The sequence below is a fragment of the Triticum aestivum genome, chromosome 4B (assembly GCF_018294505.1).
Source record: "Triticum aestivum cultivar Chinese Spring chromosome 4B, IWGSC CS RefSeq v2.1, whole genome shotgun sequence".
Taxonomy (NCBI): Eukaryota; Viridiplantae; Streptophyta; class Magnoliopsida; order Poales; family Poaceae; genus Triticum; species Triticum aestivum.
Genome location: NC_057804.1, coordinates 332,624,895 through 332,647,364, shown reverse-complemented (window position 1 = coordinate 332,647,364; position 22,470 = coordinate 332,624,895).

The window sequence follows — 22,470 nt, the reverse complement described above, 5'->3', positions numbered from 1 at the left end:
ATGCTAAGTATAGGTCATTTTAGAGCTATCCTAGGTTAAATATGTCATTTTGGAGCTAATTAAGCTTATTATGTTATTTTGGAGCTAGCTAAGCATGTGAAGTCATTTAGGAGCTAAACTATGTCATTTCTTAAGCATATTATGTCATTTTAGAGCTAGTTAAGCATATTAACTAATTTTGGAGGAACAAATTCTAAGTATAGGTCATTTTGAAGCTAGCTAAGCATATTAAGTCATTTTGGAGGAAAAAATGCTAAGTATATGTCATTTTAGAGCTATCCTAGGTTAAATAGGTCATTTTGGAGCTAATTAAGCTTATTATGTAATTTTTGAGCTAGCTAAGCATATTAAGTCATTTTGGAGGAAAAAATGCTAAGTATAGGTCATTTTAGAGCTAGCCTAGGTTGAATAGGTCATTTTGAAGCTAAGTAAGGTTATTATGTCATTTCGGAGCTAGCTAAGCATATGAAGTCATTTAGGACCTAAAATATGTCATTTCTTAAGCATACTATATCATTTTAGAGCTAGCTAAGCATATTAAGTCATTTTAGAGGAAAAGATGCTAAGTATAGGTCATTTTAGAGCTATCCTAGGTTAAATAGGTCATTTTTAAGCTAGCTAAGCATATTAAGTCATTTTGGAGGAAAAATGCTAAGTATAGGTCATTTTAGAGCTATCCTAGGTTAAATATGCCATTTTGGAGCTAATTAAGCTTATTATGTCATTTTCGAGCTAGCTAAGCATGTGAAGTCATTTAGGAGCTAAACTATGTCATTTCTTAAGCATATTATGTCATTTTAGAGCTAGTTAAGCATATTAACTAATTTTGGAGGAACAAATTCTAAGTATAGGTCATTTTGAAGCTAGCTAAGCATATTAAGTCATTTTGGAGGAAAAAAATGCTAAGTATATGTCATTTTAGAGCTATCCTAGGTTAAATAGGTCATTTTGGAGCTAATTAAGCTTATTATGTAATTTTTGAGCTAGCTAAGCATATTAAGTCATTTTGGAGGAAAAAATGCTAAGTATAGGTCATTTTAGAGCTAGCCTATGTTGAATAGGTCATTTTGAAGCTAAGTAAGGTTATTATGTCATTTTGGAGCTAGCTAAGCATATGAAGTCATTTAGGACCTAAAATATGTCATTTCTTAAGCATACTATATCATTTTAGAGCTAGCTAAGCATATTAAGTTATTTTAGAGGAAAAGATGCTAAATATAGGTCATTTTAGAGCTATCCTAGGTTAAATAGGTCATTTTTAAGCTAGCTAAGCATATTAAGTCATTTTGGAGGAAAAATGCTAAGTATAGGTCATTTTAGAGCTATCCTAGGTTAAATATGCCATTTTGGAGCTAATTAAGCTTATTATGTCATTTTCGAGCTAGCTAAGCATGTGAAGTCATTTAGGAGCTAAACTATGTCATTTCTTAAGCATATTATGTCATTTTAGAGCTAGTTAAGCATATTAACTAATTTTGGAGAAAAGATTCTAAGTATAGGTCATTTTGAAGCTAGCTAAGCATATTAGGAAACAAATGCTAAGTATAAGTCATTTTAGAGCTATCCTAGGTTAAATATGTCATTTTGGAGCTAATTAAGCTTATTATGTAATTTTTGAGCTAGCTAAGCATATTAAGTCATTTTGGAGGAAAAAATGCTAAGTATATGTCATTTTAGATCTAGCCTAGGTTGAATAGGTCATTTTGAAGCTAAGTAAGGTTATTATGTCATTTTGGAGCTAGCTAAGCATATGAAGTCATTTAGGACCTAAAATATGTCATTTATTAAGCATACTATATCATTTTAGAGCTAGCTAAGCATATTAAGTCATTTTGGAGGAAAAGATGCTAAGTATAGGTCATTTTAGAGCTATCCTAGGTTAAATAGGTCATTTTTAAGCTAGCTAAGCATATTAAGACATTTTGGAGGAAAAATGCTAAGTATAGGTCATTTTAGAGCTATCCTAGGTTAAATATGTCATTTTGGAGCTAATTAAGCTTATTATGTTATTTTGGAGCTAGCTAAGCATGTGAAGTCATTTAGGAGCTAAACTATGTCATTTCTTAAGCATATTATGTCATTTTAGAGCTAGTTAAGCATATTAACTAATTTTGGAGGAACAAATTCTAAGTATAGGTCATTTTGAAGCTAGCTAAGCATATTAAGTCATTTTGGAGGAAAAAATGCTAAGTATATGTCATTTTAGAGCTATCCTAGGTTAAATAGGTCATTTTGGAGCTAATTAAGCTTATTATGTAATTTTTGAGCTAGCTAAGCATATTAAGTCATTTTGGAGGAAAAAATGCTAAGTATAGGTCATTTTAGAGCTAGCCTAGGTTGAATAGGTCATTTTGAAGCTAAGTAAGGTTATTATGTCATTTTGGAGCTAGCTAAGCATATGAAGTCATTTAGGACCTAAAATATGTCATTTCTTAAGCATACTATATCATTTTAGAGCTAGCTAAGCATATTAAGTTATTTTAGAGGAAAAGATGCTAAATATAGGTCATTTTAGAGCTATCCTAGGTTAAATAGGTCATTTTTAAGCTAGCTAAGCATATTAAGTCATTTTGGAGGAAAAATGCTAAGTATAGGTCATTTTAGAGCTATCCTAGGTTAAATATGCCATTTTGGAGCTAATTAAGCTTATTATGTCATTTTCGAGCTAGCTAAGCATGTGAAGTCATTTAGGAGCTAAACTATGTTATTTCTTAAGCATATTATGTCATTTTAGAGCTAGTTAAGCATATTAACTAATTTTGGAGAAAAGATTCTAAGTATAGGTCATTTTGAAGCTAGCTAAGCATATTAGGAAACAAATGCTAAGTATAAGTCATTTTAGAGCTATCCTAGGTTAAATATGTCATTTTGGAGCTAATTAAGCTTATTATGTAATTTTTGAGCTAGCTAAGCATATTAAGTCATTTTGGAGGAAAAAATGCTAAGTATATGTCATTTTAGATCTAGCCTAGGTTGAATAGGTCATTTTGAAGCTAAGTAAGGTTATTATGTCATTTTGGAGCTAGCTAAGCATATGAAGTCATTTAGGACCTAAAATATGTCATTTATTAAGCATACTATATCATTTTAGAGCTAGCTAAGCATATTAAGTCATTTTGGAGGAAAAGATGCTAAGTATAGGTCATTTTAGAGCTATCCTAGGTTAAATAGGTCATTTTTAAGCTAGCTAAGCATATTAAGACATTTTGGAGGAAAAATGCTAAGTATAGGTCATTTTAGAGCTATCCTAGGTTAAATATGCCATTTTGGAGCTAATTAAGCTTATTATGTCATTTTCGAGCTAGCTAAGCATGTGAAGTCATTTAGGAGCTAAACTATGTCATTTCTTAAGCATATTATGTCATTTTAGAGCTAGTTAAGCATATTAACTAATTTTGGAGGAAAAGATTCTAAGTATAGGTCATTTTGAAGCTAGCTAAGCAAATTAAGTAATTTTGGAGGAAAAATGCTAAGTATATGTCATTTTAGAGTTATCCTAGGTTAAATAGGTCATTTTGGAGCTAATTAAGCTTATTATGTAATTTTTCAGCTAGCTAAGCATATTAAATCATTTTGGAGGAAAAAATGCTAAGTATAGGTCATTTTAGAGCTAGCCTAGGTTGAATAGGTCATTTTGAAGCTAAGTAAGGTTATTATGTCATTTTCGAGCTAGCTAAGCATATGAAGTCATTTAGTACCTAAAATATGTCATTTCTTAAGCATACTCTATCATTTTAGAGCTATCTAAGCATATTAAGTCATTTTGGAGGAATAGATGCTAAGTATAGGTCATTTTAGAGCTATCCTAGGTTAAATAGGTCATTTTTAAGCTAGCTAAGCATATTAAGTCATTTTAGAGGAAAAATGCTAAGTATAGGTCATCTTAGAGCTATCCTACGTTAAATATGTCATTTTGGAGCTAATTAAGCTTATTATGTCATTTTGGAGCTAGCTAAGCATGTGAAGTCATTTAGGAGCTAAACTATGTCATTTCTTAAGCATATTATGTCATTTTAGAGCTAGTTAAGCATAATAACTAATTTTGGAGGAAAAGATTCTAAGTATAGGTCATTTTGAAGCTAGCTAAGCATATTAAGTCATTTTGGAGGAAAAAAATGCTAAGTATATGTCATTTTAGAGCTATCCTAGGTTAAATAGGTCAGTTTGGAGCTAATTAAGCTTATTATGTAATTTTTGAGCTAGCTAAGCATATTAAGTCATTTTGGAGGAAAAAATGCTAAGTATATGTCATTTTAGATCTAGCCTAGGTTGAATAGGTCATTTTGAAGCTAAGTAAGGTTATTATGTCATTTTGGAGCTAGCTAAGCATATGAAGTCATTTAGGACCTAAAATATGTCATTTATTAAGCATACTATATCATTTTAGAGCTAGCTAAGCATATTAAGTCATTTTGGAGGAAAAGATGCTAAGTATAGGTCATTTTAGAGCTATCCTAGGTTAAATAGGTCATTTTTAAGCTAGCTAAGCATATTAAGACATTTTGGAGGAAAAATGCTAAGTATAGGTCATTTTAGAGCTATCCTAGGTTAAATATGTCATTTTGGAGCTAATTAAGCTTATTATGTTATTTTGGAGCTAGCTAAGCATGTGAAGTCATTTAGGAGCTAAACTATGTCATTTCTTAAGCATATTATGTCATTTTAGAGCTAGTTAAGCATATTAACTAATTTTGGAGGAACAAATTCTAAGTATAGGTCATTTTGAAGCTAGCTAAGCATATTAAGTCATTTTGGAGGAAAAAATGCTAAGTATATGTCATTTTAGAGCTATCCTAGGTTAAATAGGTCATTTTGGAGCTAATTAAGCTTATTATGTAATTTTTGAGCTAGCTAAGCATATTAAGTCATTTTGGAGGAAAAAATGCTAAGTATAGGTCATTTTAGAGCTAGCCTAGGTTGAATAGGTCATTTTGAAGCTAAGTAAGGTTATTATGTCATTTTGGAGCTAGCTAAGCATATGAAGTCATTTAGGACCTAAAATATGTCATTTCTTAAGCATACTATATCATTTTAGAGCTAGCTAAGCATATTAAGTCATTTTGGAGGAAAAGATGCTAAGTATAGGTCATTTTAGAGCTATCCTAGGTTAAGTAGGTCATTTTTAAGCTAGCTAAGCATATTAAGTCATTTTGGAGGAAAAATGCTAAGTATAGGTCATTTTAGAGCTATCCTAGGTTAAATATGTCATTTTGGAGCTAATTAAGCTTATTATGTTATTTTGGAGCTAGCTAAGCATGTGAAGTCATTTAGGAGCTAAACTATGTCATTTCTTAAGCATATTATGTCATTTTAGAGCTAGTTAAGCATATTAACTAATTTTGGAGGAACAAATTCTAAGTATAGGTCATTTTGAAGCTAGCTAAGCATATTAAGTCATTTTGGAGGAAAAAATGCTAAGTATATGTCATTTTAGAGCTATCCTAGGTTAAATAGGTCATTTTGGAGCTAATTAAGCTTATTATGTAATTTTTGAGCTAGCTAAGCATATTAAGTCATTTTGGAGGAAAAAAATGCTAAGTATAGGTCATTTTAGAGCTAGCCTAGGTTGAATAGGTCATCTTGAAGCTAAGTAAGGTTATTATGTCATTTTGGAGCTAGCTAAGCATATGAAGTCATTTAGGACCTAAAATATGTCATTTCTTAAGCATACTATATCATTTTAGAGCTAGCTAAGCATATTAAGTCATTTTAGAGGAAAAGATGCTAAGTATAGGTCATTTTAGAGCTATCCTAGGTTAAATAGGTCATTTTTAAGCTAGCTAAGCATATTAAGTCATTTTGGAGGAAAAATGCTAAGTATAGGTCATTTTAGAGCTATCCTAGGTTAAATATGTCATTTTGGAGCTAATTAAGCTTATTATGTCATTTTGGAGCTAGCTAAGCATGTGAAGTCATTTAGGAGCTAAACTATGTCATTTCTTAAGCATATTATGTCATTTTAGAGCTAGTTAAGCATATTAACTAATTTTGGAGAAAAGATTCTAAGTATAGGTCATTTTGAAGCTAGCTAAGCATATTAGGAAACAAATGCTAAGTATAAGTCATTTTAGAGCTATCCTAGGTTAAATATGTCATTTTGGAGCTAATTAAGCTTATTATGTAATTTTTGAGCTAGCTAAGCATATTAAGTCATTTTGGAGGAAAAAATGCTAAGTATATGTCATTTTAGATCTAGCCTAGGTTGAATAGGTCATTTTGAAGCTAAGTAAGGTTATTATGTCATTTTGGAGCTAGCTAAGCATATGAAGTCATTTAGGACCTAAAATATGTCATTTATTAAGCATACTATATCATTTTAGAGCTAGCTAAGCATATTAAGTCATTTTGGAGGAAAAGATGCTAAGTATAGGTCATTTTAGAGCTATCGTAGGTTAAATAGGTCATTTTTAAGCTAGCTAAGCATATTAAGACATTTTGGAGGAAAAATGCTAAGTATAGGTCATTTTAGAGCTATCCTAGGTTAAATATGCCATTTTGGAGCTAATTAAGCTTATTATGTCATTTTTGAGCTAGCTAAGCATGTGAAGTCATTTAGGAGCTAAACTATGTCATTTCTTAAGCATATTATGTCATTTTAGAGCTAGTTAAGCATATTAACTAATTTTGGAGGAAAAGATTCTAAGTATAGGTCATTTTGAAGCTAGCTAAGCATATTAAGTAATTTTGGAGGAAAAATGCTAAGTATATGTCATTTTAGAGTTATCCTAGGTTAAATAGGTCATTTTGGATCTAATTAAGCTTATTATGTAATTTTTCAGCTAGCTAAGCATATTAAATCATTTTGGAGGAAAAAATGCTAAGTATAGGTCATTTTAGAGCTAGCCTAGGTTGAATAGGTCATTTTGAAGCTAAGTAAGGTTATTATGTCATTTTCGAGCTAGCTAAGCATATGAAGTCATTTAGTACCTAAAATATGTCATTTCTTAAGCATACTCTATCATTTTAGAGCTAGCTAAGCATATTAAGTCATTTTGGAGGAATAGATGCTAAGTATAGGTCATTTTAGAGCTATCCTAGGTTAAATAGGTCATTTTTAAGCTAGCTAAGCATATTAAGTCATTTTAGAGGAAAAATGCTAAGTATAGGTCATCTTAGAGCTATCCTACGTTAAATATGTCATTTTGGAGCTAATTAAGCTTATTATGTCATTTTCGAGCTAGCTAAGCATGTGAAGTCATTTAGGAGCTAAACTATGTCATTTCTTAAGCATATTATGTCATTTTAGAGCTAGTTAAGCATATTAACTAATTTTGGAGGAACAAATTCTAAGTATAGGTCATTTTGAAGCTAGCTAAGCATATTAAGTCATTTTGGAGGAAAAAATGCTAAGTATATGTCATTTTAGAGCTATCCTAGGTTAAATAGGTCATTTTGGAGCTAATTAAGCTTATTATGTAATTTTTGAGCTAGCTAAGCATATTAAGTCATTTTGGAGGAAAAAATGCTAAGTATAGGTCATTTTAGAGCTAGCCTAGGTTGAATAGGTCATTTTGAAGCTAAGTAAGGTTATTATGTCATTTTGGAGCTAGCTAAGCATATGAAGTCATTTAGGACCTAAAATATGTCATTTCTTAAGCATACTATATCATTTTAGAGCTAGCTAAGCATATTAAGTCATTTTGGAGGAAAAGATGCTAAGTATAGGTCATTTTAGAGCTATCCTAGGTTAAGTAGGTCATTTTTAAGCTAGCTAAGCATATTAAGTCATTTTGGAGGAAAAATGCTAAGTATAGGTCATTTTAGAGCTATCCTAGGTTAAATATGTCATTTTGGAGCTAATTAAGCTTATTATGTCATTTTCGAGCTAGCTAAGCATGTGAAGTCATTTAGGAGCTAAACTATGTCATTTCTTTAGCATATTATGTCATTTTAGAGCTAGTTAAGCATGTTAACTAATTTTGGAGAAAAGATTCTATGTAAAGGTCATTTTGAAGCTAGCTAAGCATATTAAGTCATTTTGGAGGAAACAAATGCTAAGTATAAGTCATTTTAGAGCTATCCTAGGTTAAATAGGTCATTTTGGAGCTAATTAAGCTAATTATGTAATTTTTGAGCTAGCTAAGCATATTAAGTCATTTTGGAGGAAAAAATGCTAAGTATAGGTCATTTTAGAGCTAGCCTAGGTTGAATAGGTCATTTTCTAGCTAAGTAAGGTTATTATGTCATTTTGGAGCTAGCTAAGCATATGAAATCATTTAGGACCTAAAATATGTCATTTCTTAAGCATACTATATCATTTTAGAGCTAGCTAAGCATATTAAGTCATTTTGGACGAAAAGATGCGAAGTATAGGTCATTTTAGAGCTATCCTAGGTTAAATAGGTCATTTTTAAGCTAGCTAAGCATATTAAGTCATTTTGGAGGAAAAATGCTAAGTATAGGTCATTTTAGAGCTATCCTAGGTTAAATATGTCATTTTGGAGCTAATTAAGCTTATTATGTCATTTTGGAGCTAGCTAAGCATGTGAAGTCATTTAGGAGCTAAACTATGTCATTTCTTAAGCATATTATGTCATTTTAGAGCTAGTTAAGCATAATAACTAATTTTGGAGGAAAAGATTCTAAGTATAGGTCATTTTGAAGCTAGCTAAGCATATTAAGTCATTTTGGAGGAAAAAATGCTAAGTATATGTCATTTTAGAGCTATCCTAGGTTAAATAGGTCATTTTGGAGCTAATTAAGCTTATTATGTAATTTTTGAGCTAGCTAAGCATATTAAGTCATTTTGGAGGAAAAAAATGCTAATTATAGGTCATTTTAGAGCTAGCCTAGGTTGAATAGGTCATTTTGAAGCTAAGTAAGGTTATTATGTCATTTTGGAGCTAGCTAAGCATATGAAGTCATTTAGGACCTAAAATATGTCATTTCTTAAGCATACTATATCATTTTAGAGCTAGCTAAGCATATTAAGTCATTTTGGAGGAAAAGATGCTAAGTATAGGTCATTTTAGAGCTATCCTAGGTTAAATATGTCATTTTGGAGCTAATTAAGCTTATTATGTTATTTTGGAGCTAGCTAAGCATGTGAAGTCATTTAGGAGCTAAACTATGTCATTTCTTAAGCATATTATGTCATTTTAGAGCTAGTTAAGCATATTAACTAATTTTGGAGGAACAAATTCTAAGTATAGGTCATTTTGAAGCTAGCTAAGCATATTAAGTCATTTTGGAGGAAAAAATGCTAAGTATATGTCATTTTAGAGCTATCCTAGGTTAAATAGGTCATTTTGGAGCTAATTAAGCTTATTATGTAATTTTTGAGCTAGCTAAGCATATTAAGTCATTTTGGAGGAAAAAATGCTAAGTATAGGTCATTTTAGAGCTAGCCTAGGTTGAATAGGTCATTTTGAAGCTAAGTAAGGTTATTATGTCATTTTGGAGCTAGCTAAGCATATGAAGTCATTTAGGACCTAAAATATGTCATTTCTTAAGCATACTATATCATTTTAGAGCTAGCTAAGCATATTAAGTCATTTTAGAGGAAAAGATGCTAAGTATAGGTCATTTTAGAGCTATCCTAGGTTAAATAGGTCATTTTTAAGCTAGCTAAGCATATTAAGTCATTTTGGAGGAAAAATGCTAAGTATAGGTCATTTTAGAGCTATCCTAGGTTAAATATGTCATTTTGGAGCTAATTAAGCTTATTATGTCATTTTGGAGCTAGCTAAGCATGTGAAGTCATTTAGGAGCTAAACTATGTCATTTCTTAAGCATATTATGTCATTTTAGAGCTAGTTAAGCATATTAACTAATTTTGGAGAAAAGATTCTAAGTATAGGTCATTTTGAAGCTAGCTAAGCATATTAGGAAACAAATGCTAAGTATAAGTCATTTTAGAGCTATCCTAGGTTAAATATGTCATTTTGGAGCTAATTAAGCTTATTATGTAATTTTTGAGCTAGCTAAGCATATTAAGTCATTTTGGAGGAAAAAATGCTAAGTATATGTCATTTTAGATCTAGCCTAGGTTGAATAGGTCATTTTGAAGCTAAGTAAGGTTATTATGTCATTTTGGAGCTAGCTAAGCATATGAAGTCATTTAGGACCTAAAATATGTCATTTATTAAGCATACTATATCATTTTAGAGCTAGCTAAGCATATTAAGTCATTTTGGAGGAAAAGATGCTAAGTATAGGTCATTTTAGAGCTATCCTAGGTTAAATAGGTCATTTTTAAGCTAGCTAAGCATATTAAGACATTTTGGAGGAAAAATGCTAAGTATAGGTCATTTTAGAGCTATCCTAGGTTAAATATGCCATTTTGGAGCTAATTAAGCTTATTATGTCATTTTCGAGCTAGCTAAGCATGTGAAGTCATTTAGGAGCTAAACTATGTCATTTCTTAAGCATATTATGTCATTTTAGAGCTAGTTAAGCATATTAACTAATTTTGGAGGAAAAGATTCTAAGTATAGGTCATTTTGAAGCTAGCTAAGCAAATTAAGTAATTTTGGAGGAAAAATGCTAAGTATATGTCATTTTAGAGTTATCCTAGGTTAAATAGGTCATTTTGGAGCTAATTAAGCTTATTATGTAATTTTTCAGCTAGCTAAGCATATTAAATCATTTTGGAGGAAAAAATGCTAAGTATAGGTCATTTTAGAGCTAGCCTAGGTTGAATAGGTCATTTTGAAGCTAAGTAAGGTTATTATGTCATTTTCGAGCTAGCTAAGCATATGAAGTCATTTAGTACCTAAAATATGTCATTTCTTAAGCATACTCTATCATTTTAGAGCTATCTAAGCATATTAAGTCATTTTGGAGGAATAGATGCTAAGTATAGGTCATTTTAGAGCTATCCTAGGTTAAATAGGTCATTTTTAAGCTAGCTAAGCATATTAAGTCATTTTAGAGGAAAAATGCTAAGTATAGGTCATCTTAGAGCTATCCTACGTTAAATATGTCATTTTGGAGCTAATTAAGCTTATTATGTCATTTTGGAGCTAGCTAAGCATGTGAAGTCATTTAGGAGCTAAACTATGTCATTTCTTAAGCATATTATGTCATTTTAGAGCTAGTTAAGCATAATAACTAATTTTGGAGGAAAAGATTCTAAGTATAGGTCATTTTGAAGCTAGCTAAGCATATTAAGTCATTTTGGAGGAAAAAAATGCTAAGTATATGTCATTTTAGAGCTATCCTAGGTTAAATAGGTCAGTTTGGAGCTAATTAAGCTTATTTTGTAATTTTTGAGCTAGCTAAGCATATTAAGTCATTTTGGAGGAAAAAATGCTAAGTATAGGTCATTTTAGAGCTAGCCTAGGTTGAATAGGTCATTTTGAAGCTAAGTAAGGTTATTATGTCATTTTGGAGCTAGCTAAGCATATGAAGTCATTTAGGACCTAAAATATGTCATTTCTTAAGCATACTATATCATTTTAGAGCTAGCTAAGCATATTAAGTCATTTTGGAGGAGAAGATGCTAAGTATAGGTCATTTTAGAGCTATCCTAGGTTAAGTAGGTCATTTTTAAGCTAGCTAAGTATATTAAATCATTTTGGAGGAAAAATGCTAAGTATAGGTCAATTTAGAGCTATCCTAGGTTAAATATGTCATTTTGGAGCTAATTAAGCTTGTTATGTCATTTTCGAGCTAGCTAAGCATGTGAAGTCATTTAGGAGCTAAACTATGTCATTTCTTTAGCATATTATGTCATTTTAGAGCTAGTTAAGCATGTTAACTAATTTTGGAGAAAAGATTCTATGTAAAGGTCATTTTGAAGCTAGCTAAGCATATTAAGTCATTTTGGAGGAAACAAATGCTAAGTATAAGTCATTTTAGAGCTATCCTAGGTTAAATAGGTCATTTTGGAGCTAATTAAGCTAATTATGTAATTTTTGAGCTAGCTAAGCATATTAAGTCATTTTGGAGGAAAAAATGCTAAGTATAGGTCATTTTAGAGCTAGCCTAGGTTGAATAGGTCATTTTCTAGCTAAGTAAGGTTATTATGTCATTTTGGAGCTAGCTAAGCATATGAAATCATTTAGGACCTAAAATATGTCATTTCTTAAGCATACTATATCATTTTAGAGCTAGCTAAGCATATTAAGTCATTTTGGAGGAAAAGATGCGAAGTATAGGTCATTTTAGAGCTATCCTAGGTTAAATAGGTCATTTTTAAGCTAGCTAAGCATTATAAGTCATTTTGGAGGAAACAAATGCTAAGTATAGGTCATTTTAGCGCTATCCTAGGTTAAATATGTCATTTTGGAGCTAATTGAGCTTATTATGTCATTTTGGAGCTAGCTAAGCATGTGAAGTCATTTAGGAGCTAAACTATGTCATTTCTTAAGCATATTATGTCATTTTAGAGCTAGTTAAGCATAATAACTAACTTTGGAGGAAAAGATTCTAAGTATAGGTCATTTTGAAGCTAGCTAAGCATATTAAGTCATTTTGGAGGAAAAAATGCTAAGTATATGTCATTTTAGAGCTATCCTAGGTTAAATAGGTCATTTTGGAGCTAATTAAGCTTATTATGTAATTTTTGAGCTAGCTAAGCATATTAAGTCATTTTGGAGGAAAAAAATGCTAATTATAGGTCATTTTAGAGCTAGCCTAGGTTGAATAGGTCATTTTGAAGCTAAGTAAGGTTATTATGTCATTTTGGAGCTAGCTAAGCATATGAAGTCATTTAGGACCTAAAATATGTCATTTCTTAAGCATACTATATCATTTTAGAGCTAGCTAAGCATATTAAGTCATTTTGGAGGAAAAGATGCTAAGTATAGGTCATTTTAGAGCTATCCTAGGTTAAGTAGGTCATTTTTAAGCTAGCTAAGCATATTAAGTCATTTTGGAGGAAAAATGCTAAGTATAGGTCATTTTAGAGCTATTCTAGGTTAAATATGTCATTTTGGAGCTAATTAAGCTTATTATGTTATTTTGGAGCTAGCTAAGCATGTGAAGTCATTTAGGAGCTAAACTATGTCATTTCTTAAGCATATTATGTCATTTTAGAGCTAGTTAAGCATATTAACTAATTTTGGAGGAACAAATTCTAAGTATAGGTCATTTTGAAGCTAGCTAAGCATATTAAGTCATTTTGGAGGAAAAAAATGCTAAGTATATGTCATTTTAGAGCTATCCTAGGTTAAATAGGTCATTTTGGAGCTAATTAAGCTTATTATGTAATTTTTGAGCTAGCTAAGCATATTAAGTCATTTTGGAGGAAAAAATGCTAAGTATAGGTCATTTTAGATCTAGCCTAGGTTGAATAGGTCATTTTGAAGCTAAGTAAGGTTATTATGTCATTTTGGAGCTAGCTAAGCATATGAAGTCATTTAGGACCTAAAATATGTCATTTCTTAAGCATACTATATCATTTTAGAGCTAGCTAAGCATATTAAGTCATTTTAGAGGAAAAGATGCTAAGTATAGGTCATTTTAGAGCTATCCTAGGTTAAATAGGTCATTTTTAAGCTAGCTAAGCATATTAAGTCATTTTGGAGGAAAAATGCTAAGTATAGGTCATTTTAGAGCTATCCTAGGTTAAATATGCCATTTTGGAGCTAATTAAGCTTATTATGTCATTTTCGAGCTAGCTAAGCATGTGAAGTCATTTAGGAGCTAAACTATGTCATTTCTTAAGCATATTATGTCATTTTAGAGCTAGTTAAGCATATTAACTAATTTTGGAGAAAAGATTCTAAGTATAGGTCATTTTGAAGCTAGCTAAGGATATTAGGAAACAAATGCTAAGTATAAGTCATTTTAGAGCTATCCTAGGTTAAATATGTCATTTTGTAGCTAATTAAGCTTATTATGTACTTTTTGAGCTAGCTAAGCATATTAAGTCATTTTGGAGGAAAAAATGCTAAGTATAGGTCATTTTAGAGCTAGCCTAGGTTGAATAGGTCATTTTGAAGCTAAGTAAGGTTATTATGTCATTTTGGAGCTAGCTAAGCATATGAAGTCATTTAGGACCTAAAATATGTCATTTATTAAGCATACTATATCATTTTAGACCTAGCTAAGCATATTAAGTCATTTTGGAGGAAAAGATGCTAAGTATAGGTCATTTTAGAGCTATCCTAGGTTAAATAGGTCATTTTTAAGCTAGCTAAGCATATTAAGACATTTTGGAGGAAAAATGCTAAGTATAGGTCATTTTAGAGCTATCCTAGGTTAAATATGCCATTTTGGAGCTAATTAAGCTTATTATGTCATTTTCGAGCTAGCTAAGCATGTGAAGTCATTTAGGAGCTAAACTATGTCATTTCTTAAGCATATTATGTCATTTTAGAGCTAGTTAAGCATATTAACTAATTTTGGAGGAAAAAATTCTAAGTATAGGTCATTTTGAAGCTAGCTAAGCATATTAAGTAATTTTGGAGGAAAAATGCTAAGTATATGTCATTTTAGAGTTATCCTAGGTTAAATAGGTCATTTTGGAGCTAATTAAGCTTATTATGTAATTTTTGAGCTAGCTAAGCATATTAAATCATTTTGGAGGAAAAAATGCTAAGTATAGGTCATTTTAGAGCTAGCCTAGGTTGAATAGGTCATTTTGAAGCTAAGTAAGGTTATTATGTCATTTTCGAGCTAGCTAAGCATATGAAGTCATTTAGGACCTAAAATATGTCATTTCTTAAGCATACTCTATCATTTTAGAGCTAGCTAAGCATATTAAGTCATTTTGGAGGAATAGATGCTAAGTATAGGTCATTTTAGAGCTATCCTAGGTTAAATAGGTCATTTTTAAGCTAGCTAAGCATATTAAGTCATTTTAGAGGAAAAATGCTAAGTATAGGTCATCTTAGAGCTATCCTACGTTAAATATGTCATTTTGGAGCTAATTAAGCTTATTATGTCATTTTGGAGCTAGCTAAGCATGTGAAGTCATTTAGGAGCTAAACTATGTCATTTCTTAAGCATATTATGTCATTTTAGAGCTAGTTAAGCATAATAACTAATTTTGGAGGAAAAGATTCTAAGTATAGGTCATTTTGAAGCTAGCTAAGCATATTAAGTCATTTTGGAGGAAAAAATGCTAAGTATATGTCATTTTAGAGCTATCCTAGGTTAAATAGGTCATTTTGGAGCTAATTAAGCTTATTATGTAATTTTTGAGCTAGCTAAGCATATTAAGTCATTTTGGAGGAAAAGATGCTAAGTATAGGTCATTTTAGAGCTAGCCTAGGTTGAATAGGTCATTTTGAAGCTAAGTAAGGTTATTATGTCATTTTGGAGCTAGCTAAGCATATGAAGTCATTTAGGACCTAAAATATGTCATTTCTTAAGCATCCTATATCATTTTAGAGCTAGCTAAGCATATTAAGTCATTTTAGAGGAAAATATGCTAAGTATAGGTCATTTTAGAGCTATCCTAGGTTAAATAGGTCATTTTTAAGCTAGCTAAGCATATTAAGTCATTTTGGAGGAAAAATGCTAAGTATAGGTCATTTTAGAGCTATCCTAGGTTAAATATGTCATTTTGGAGCTAATTAAGCTTATTATGTCATTTTCGAGCTAGCTAAGCATGTGAAGTCATTTAGGAGCTAAACTATGTCATTTCTTAAGCATATTATGTCATTTTAGAGCTAGTTAAGCATATTAACTAATTTTGGAGAAAAGATTCTAAGTATAGGTCATTTTGAAGCTAGCTAAGCATATTAGGAAACAAATGCTAAGTATAAGTCATTTTAGAGCTATCCTAGGTTAAATATGTCATTTTGGAGCTAATTAAGCTTATTATGTACTTTTTGAGCTAGCTAAGCATATTAAGTCATTTTGGAGGAAAAAATGCTAAGTATAGGTCATTTTAGAGCTAGCCTAGGTTGAATAGGTCATTTTGAAGCTAAGTAAGGTTATTATGTCATTTTGGAGATAGCTAAGCATATGAAGTCATTTAGGACCTAAAATATGTCATTTATTAAGCATACTATATCATTTTAGACCTAGCTAAGCATATTAAGTCATTTTGGAGGAAAAGATGCTAAGTATAGGTCATTTTAGAGATATCCTAGGTTAAATAGGTCATTTTTAAGCTAGCTAAGCATATTAAGACATTTTGGAGGAAAAATGCTAAGTATAGGTCATTTTAGAGCTATCCTAGGTTAAATATGCCATTTTGGAGCTAATTAAGCTTATTATGTCATTTTCGAGCTAGCTAAGCATGTGAAGTCATTTAGGAGCTAAACTATGTCATTTCTTAAGCATATTATGTCATTTTAGAGCTAGTTAAGCATATTAACTAATTTTGGAGGAAAAGATTCTAAGTATAGGTCATTTTGAAGCTAGCTAAGCATATTAAGTAATTTTGGAGGAAAAATGCTAAGTATATGTCATTTTAGAGTTATCCTAGGTTAAATAGGTCATTTTGGAGCTAATTAAGCTTATTATGTAATTTTTGAGCTAGCTAAGCATATTAAATCATTTTGGAGGAAAAAATGCTAAGTATAGGTCATTTTAGAGCTAGCCTAGGTTGAATAGGTCATTTTGAAGCTAAGTAAGGTTATTATGTCATTTTCGAGCTAGCTAAGCATATGAAGTCATTTAGGACCTAAAATATGTCATTTCTTAAGCATACTCTATCATTTTAGAGCTAGCTAAGCATATTAAGTCATTTTGGAGGAATAGATGCTAAGTATAGGTCCTTTTAGAGCTATCCTAGGTTAAATAGGTCATTTTTAAGCTAGCTAAGCATATTAAGTCATTTTAGAGGAAAAATGCTAAGTATAGGTCATCTTAGAGCTATCCTACGTTAAATATGTCATTTGGGAGCTAATTAAGCTTATTATGTCATTTTGGAGCTAGCTAAGCATGTGAAGTCATTTAGGAGCTAAACTATGTCATTTCTTAAGCATATTATGTCATTTTAGAGCTAGTTAAGCATAATAACTAATTTTGGAGGAAAAGATTCTAAGTATAGGTCCTTTTGAAGCTAGCTAAGCATATTAAGTCATTTTGGAGGAAAAAATGCTAAGTATATGTCATTTTAGAGCTATCCTAGGTTAAATAGGTCAGTTTGGAGCTAATTAAGCTTATTATGTAATTTTTGAGCTAGCTAAGCATATTAAGTCATTTTGGAGGAAAAAATGCTAACTATAGGTCATTTTAGAGCTAGCCTAGGTTGAATAGGTCATTTTGAAGCTAAGTAAGGTTATTATGTCATTTTGGAGCTAGCTAAGCATATGAAGTCATTTAGGACCTAAAATATGTCATTTCTTAAGCATACTATATCATTTTAGAGCTAGCTAAGCATATTAAGTCATTTTGGAGGAAAAGATGATATGTATAGGTCATTTTAGAGCTATCCTAGGTTAAGTAGGTCATTTTTAAGCTAGCTAAGCATATTAAGTCATTTTGGAGGAAAAATGCTAAGTATAGGTCATTTTAGAGCTATCCTAGGTTAAATATGTCATTTTGGAGCTAATTAAGCTTATTATGTCATTTTCGAGCTAGCTAAGCATGTGAAGTCATTTAGGAGCTAAACTATGTCATTTCTTTAGCATATTATGTCATTTTAGAGCTAGTTAAGCATGTTAACTGATTTTGGAGAAAAGATTCTATGTAAAGGTCATTTTGAAGCTAGCTAAGCATATTAAGTCATTTTGGAGGAAACAAATGCTAAGTATAAGTCATTTTAGAGCTATCCTAGGTTAAATAGGTCATTTTGGAGCTAATTAAGCTAATTATGTAATTTTTGAGCTAGCTAAGCATATTAAGTCATTTTGGAGGAAAAAATGCTAAGTATAGGTCATTTTAGAGCTAGCCTAGGTTGAATAGGTCATTTTCTAGCTAAGTAAGGTTATTATGTCATTTTGGAGCTAGCTAAGCATATGAAATCATTTAGGACCTAAAATATGTCATTTCTTAAGCATACTATATCATTTTAGAGCTAGCTAAGCATATTAAGTCATTTTGGAGGAAAAGATGCGAAGTATAGGTCATTTTAGAGCTATCGTAGGTTAAATAGGTCATTTTTAAGCTAGCTAAGCATATTAAGTCATTTTGGAGGAAACAAATGCTAAGTATAGGTCATTTTAGCGCTGTCCTAGGTTAAATATGTCATTTTGGAGCTAATTGAGCTTATTATGTCATTTTGGAGCTAGCTAAGCATGTGAAGTCATTTAGGAGCTAAACTATGTCATTTCTTAAGCATATTATGTCATTTTAGAGCTAGTTAAGCATAATAACTAATTTTGGAGGAAAAGATTCTAAGTATAGGTCATTTTGAAGCTAGCTAAGCATATTAAGTCATTTTCGAGGAAAAAATGCTAAGTATATGTCATTTTAGAGCTATCCTAGGTTAAATAGGTCATTTTGGAGCTAATTAAGCTTATTATGTAATTTTTGAGCTAGCTAAGCATATTAAGTCATTTTGGAGGAAAAAAATGCTAATTATAGGTCATTTTAGAGCTAGCCTAGGTTGAATAGGTCATTTTGAAGCTAAGTAAGGTTATTATGTAATTTTGGAGCTAGCTAAGCATATGAAGTCATTTAGGACCTAAAATATGTCATTTCTTAAGCATACTATATCATTTTAGAGCCAGCTAAGCATATTAAGTCATTTTGGAGGAAAAGATGCTAAGTATAGGTCATTTTAGAGCTATCCTAGGTTAAGTAGGTCATTTTTAAGCTAGCTAAGCATATTAAGTCATTTTGGAGGAAAAATGCTAAGTATAGGTCATTTTAGAGCTATCCTAGGTTAAATATGTCATTTTGGAGCTAATTAAGCTTATTATGTTATTTTGGAGCTAGCTAAGCATGTGAAGTCATTTAGGAGCTAAACTATGTCATTTCTTAAGCATATTATGTCATTTTAGAACTAGTTAAGCATAATAACTAATTTTGGAGGAAAAGATTCTAAGTATAGGTCATTTTGAAGCTAGCTAAGCATATTAAGTCATTTTGGAGGAAAAAATGCTAAGTATATGTCATTCTATTCTAGGTTAAATAGGTCATTTTGGAGCTAATTAAGCTTATTATGTAATTTTTGAGCTAGCTAAGCATATTAAGTCATTTTGGAGGAAAAAATGCTAAGTATAGGTCATTTTAGAGCTAGCCTAGGTTGAATAGGTCATTTTGAAGCTAAGTAAGGTTATTATGTCATTTTGGAGCTAGCTAAGCATATGAAGTCATTTAGGACCTAAAATATGTCATTTCTTAAGCATACTATATCATTTTAGAGCTAGCTAAGCATATTAAGTCATTTTAGAGGAAAAGATGCTAAGTATAGGTCATTTTAGAGCTATCCTAGGTTAAATAGGTCATTTTTAAGCTAGCTAAGCATATTAAGTCATTAGGAGGAAAAATGCTAAGTATAGGTCATTTTAGAGCTATCCTAGGTTAAATATGCCATTTTGGAGCTAATTAAGCTTATTATGTCATTTTCGAGCTAGCTAAGCATGTGAAGTCATTTAGGAGCTAAACTATGTCATTTCTTAAGCATATTATGTCATTTTAGAGCTAGTTAAGCATATTAACTAATTTTGGAGAAAAGATTCTAAGTATAGGTCATTTTGAAGCTAGCTAAGCATATTAGGAAACAAATGCTAAGTATAAGTCATTTTAGAGCTATCCTAGGTTAAATATGTCATTTTGGAGGTAATTAAGCTTATTATGTACTTTTTGAGCTAGCTAAGCATATTAAGTCATTTTGGAGGAAAAAATGCTAAGTATAGGTCATTTTAGAGCTAGCCTAGGTTGAATAGGTCATTTTGAAGCTAAGTAAGGTTATTATGTCATTTTGGAGCTAGCTAAGCATATGAAGTCATTTAGGACCTAAAATATGTCATTTATTAAGCATACTATATCATTTTAGACCTAGCTAAGCATATTAAGTCATTTTGGAGGAAAAGATGCTAAGTATAGGTCATTTTAGAGCTATCCTAGGTTAAATAGGTCATTTTTAAGCTAGCTAAGCATATTAAGACATTTTGGAGGAAAAATGCTAAGTATAGGTCATTTTAGAGCTATCCTAGGTTAAATATGCCATTTTGGAGCTAATTAAGCTTATTATGTCATTTTCGAGCTAGCTAAGCATGTGAAGTCATTTAGGAGCTAAACTATGTCATTTCTTAAGCATATTATGTCATTTTAGAGCTAGTTAAGCATATTAACTAATTTTGGAGGAAAAAATTCTAAGTATAGGTCATTTTGAAGCTAGCTAAGCATATTAAGTAATTTTGGAGGAAAAATGCTAAGTATATGTCATTTTAGAGTTATCCTAGGTTAAATAGGTCATTTTGGAGCTAATTAAGCTTATTATGTAATTTTTGAGCTAGCTAAGCATATTAAGTCATTTTGGAGGAAACAAATGCTAATTATAGGTCATTTTAGAGCTAGCCTAGGTTGAATAGGTCATTTTGAAGCTAAGTAAGGTTATTATGTCATTTTGGAGCTAGCTAAGCATATGAAGTCATTTAGGACCTAAAATATGTCATTTCTTAAGCATACTATATCATTTTAGAGCTAGCTAAGCATATTAAGTCATTTTGGAGGAAAAGATGCTAAGTATAGGTCATTTTAGAGCTATCCTAGGTTAAGTAGGTCATTTTTAAGCTAGCTAAGCATATTAAGTCATTTTGGAGGAAAAATGCTAAGTATAGGTCATTTTAGAGCTATCCTAGGTTAAATATGTCATTTTGGAGCTAATTAAGCTTATTATGTTATTTTGGAGCTAGCTAAGCATGTGAAGTCATTTAGGAGCTAAACTAAGTCATTTCTTAAGCATATTATGTCATTTTAGAGCTAGTTAAGCATATTAACTAATTTTGGAGGAACAAATTCTAAGTATAGGTCATTTTGAAGCCAGCTAAGCATATTAAGTCATTTTGGAGGAAAAAATGCTAAGTATATGTCATTTTAGAGCTATCCTAGGTTAAATAGGTCATTTTGGAGCTAATTAAGCTTATTATGTAATTTTTGAGCTAGCTAAGCATATTAAGTCATTTTGGAGGAAAAAATGATAAGTATAGGTCATTTTAGAGCTAGCCTAGGTTGAATAGGTCATTTTGAAGCTAAGTAAGGTTATTATGTCATTTTGGAGCTAGCTAAGCATATGAAGTCATTTAGGACCTAAAATATGTCATTTCTTAAGCATACTATATCATTTTAGAGCTAGCTAAGCATATTAAGTCATTTTAGAGGAAAAGATGCTAAGTATAGGTCATTTTAGAGCTATCCTAGGTTAAATAGGTCATTTTTAAGCTAGCTAAGCATATTAAGTCATTTTGGAGGAAAAATGCTAAGTATAGGTCATTTTAGAGCTATCCTAGGTTAAATATGTCATTTTGGAGCTAATTAAGCTTATTATGTCATTTTGGAGCTAGCTAAGCATGTGAAGTCATTTAGGAGCTAAACTATGTCATTTCTTAAGCATATTATGTCATTTTAGAGCTAGTTAAGCATATTAACTAATTTTGGTGAAAAGATTCTAAGTATAGGTCATTTTGAAGCTAGCTAAGCATATTAGGAAACAAATGCTAAGTATAAGTCATTTTAGAGCTATCCTAGGTTAAATATGTCATTTTGGAGCTAATTAAGCTTATTATGTAATTTTTGAGCTAGCTAAGCATATTAAGTCATTTTGGAGGAAAAATTGCTAAGTATAGGTCATTTTAGAGCTAGCCTAGGTTGAATAGGTCATTTTGAAGCTAAGTAAGGTTATTATGTCATTTTGGAGCTAGCTAAGCATATGAAGTCATTTACGACCTAAAATATGTCATTTATTAAGCATACTATATCATTTTAGAGCTAGCTAAGCATATTAAGTCATTTTGGAGGAAAAGATGCTAAGTATAGGTCATTTTAGAGCTATCCCAGGTTAAATAGGTCATTTTTAAGCTAGCTAAGCATATTAAGACATTTTGGAGGAAAAATGCTAAGTATAGGTCATTTTAGAGCTATCCTAGGTTAAATATGCCATTTTGGAGCTAATTAAGCTTATTATGTCATTTTCGAGCTAGCTAAGCATGTGAAGTCATTTAGGAGCAAAACTATGTCATTTCTTAAGCATATTATGTCATTTTAGAGCTAGTTAAGCATATTAACTAATTTTGGAGGAAAAGATTCTAAGTATAGGTCATTTTGAAGCTAGCTAAGCATATTAAGTAATTTTGGAGGAAAAAATGCTAAGTATATGTCATTTTAGAGTTATCCTAGGTTAAATAGGTCATTTTGGAGCTAATTAAGCTTATTATGTAATTTTTGAGCTAGCTAAGCATATTAAATCATTTTGGAGGAAAAAATGCTAAGTATAGGTCATTTTAGAGCTAGCCTAGGTTGAATAGGTCATTTTGAAGCTAAGTAAGGTTATTATGTCATTTTCGAGCTAGCTAAGCATATGAAGTCATTTAGGACCTAAAATATGTCATTTCTTAAGCATACTATATCATTTTAGAGCTAGCTAAGCATATTAAGTCATTTTGGAGGAATAGATGCTAAGTATAGGTCATTTTAGAGCTATCCTAGGTTAAATAGGTCATTTTTAAGCTAGCTAAG